Source organism: Morone saxatilis, unplaced genomic scaffold, assembly GCF_004916995.1.
Source record: "Morone saxatilis isolate NCDOM2014 unplaced genomic scaffold, NCSU_SB_2.0 Contig19, whole genome shotgun sequence".
Lineage (NCBI taxonomy): Eukaryota > Metazoa > Chordata > Actinopteri > Moronidae > Morone > Morone saxatilis.
In genome coordinates this window covers 876091-878148 of record NW_023339751.1, presented here as the reverse complement: position 1 = coordinate 878148, position 2058 = coordinate 876091, and positions in this window count along the sequence as shown.

Below are 2058 nucleotides of genomic sequence, written 5' to 3'. Positions count from 1 at the left end.
GTACATGCGCACACACAGACACACACACACACACACACACACACACACACACACACACATACGAACGGGGGGATCGGATGTCAGAAGAGCAACGTTTGCAGAGCAGGCCTCTTAACGAGAGCTAAAAGAACAACGTATTAATAATAGATAAGGCTGCATCAGGAGATAGATAGATAGATAGATAGATAGATAGATAGATAGATAGATAGATTAGTTGTTTTACACAGTTTATACCTCAGAAATAAAAAAGGATTCTCTAATTTGATACAGAAATTATTAGAGAAAATAGATTTTGTAGATTTTTCTCTGATTTTCAGTCATAATTTGTATAAATTGTATCGTGGATTGTATAAAACTGTGAGTTGAGTGTGTCGTTACGTCCCTGATATAGAGATAGATTGCAGGTATTCGGCTACGTTGTAATATCATGATGTGCACCCTATGTAGTTGTATTTTTTATTATAATATATTGTTGACAGGCGAGGGCCTCACACAGATAAAGACCTTAACTTGAGCTCCTCTAACCGCGATATCTTATTTCTTTTAAAATAAAGACATTTTAGGACGTCAGTTGGAGTTTGGGAAACAGTGATGAACATTTTTCACAATTTTCGGACATTTTAAAGACCAGGAAGAAAATAATCGTTAGTTGTGACCTTAATGATAAAGACCGAGCTTCATCTTCATCTAGTTAACATGTATTTCATCTTTAATATTTGAGCTCAGAGTCTAAATAAACTGTCCATTGTTCTCTTTTGCAGTGTGCATGTTGAGACATTCTCTGAGCATTCTGTACATAAACGATGCCCCCCCCCCACACACACACAGATGTTATCATGTTATCCTGGATGTTTCCTCCCTCAGCGCAGTGACTCATTACCTCCACACTACCTGTACAGTAGTACATGTTACATCATGTACTCTGCTGGAATACCCCCTCCCACACGCTCTTCCTCCCACTCCGTGAGTGTACAAGTGACAGTGAGAATACCTTCAGTGCCCCGTCTCACTGAACCTTATACATTACAGCCATCATGCTGCATTAATACCGGCACGTTTCTGGCATCCAGCAGCATGTGTGTGTTCATTGTAATGTCGCTCTCAGTTCTCATGAACATCTGTTGGATGTTAAATGGAAAAGGTGTTCGGCCTCACAGAGAATAAAACAGTTACCTTGACTATGTTTTCTACACAAATGGGTTAAATATCAGATACTGAGCACTAACGTGGTACAGACATATAAGAGCATGTATTCAGGACAGTGTGTACTCCTGCTGTACTGTCATTGACACACTATTGCATCGTGGGCCGTTGTGCCATAGCGAATGAGTGAGGGAGTGTTAACAGGCCGGCCCCGATATTGGAATATTTGGCTCGCTGCCTCTGTATGATTATGGCCTAATGATTATATACTTTGTTATACAGTGCTGTGTCAGCTTGGCAGCCGTTCAAGTGGCTGATATCTGTGTCAACGGTGCAGTGTAGCATTTGGGGAGATTACTGTTTGGGTCTCTGACTGAATGATGATGTGCGTAACACCATAATTTTGGGGCTTTTTTGTGGAAGGGAGACGTGTGCGCTCGCTCCGTTTCCATGTGACATTCCTGGTAACACGTGCACATACAGGAGTGAAAAAGGACGGGACTGCTGCTCCGGGAGGGAAGTGGTTTCATTCACCTTTATGTTGCGTTGCTCTGTCACAAGAGCAACAACGTGTGTGTGTGTGTGTGTGTGTGTGTGTCTGTGTGAGGGTAGCTGAAGCCAGTTCCCATGACTCTTCGGCAGGCTTGTTCCATAGCTGATTTTTCTGTTCAATAATTAATGTGGAGGACAGCAAACACATCGTGTCTGTGTGTGTGCGTGTGTGTGTGTGTGTTTGTTGTGGGTTGTATTGTGTTTCTTTGTGTGTGCAGAGCCAGGCTGGGCTGCCTCTGAGGCATTTGGTTAAGGCTGTTGTAGACTGGGACACACTGCTTTGGAACAGACGACACTGGTTTTAGCTTTGGACTGAACCAGACCGGACCACTCTGGACGAACCCTGAGCTCAGCTGGACTGGA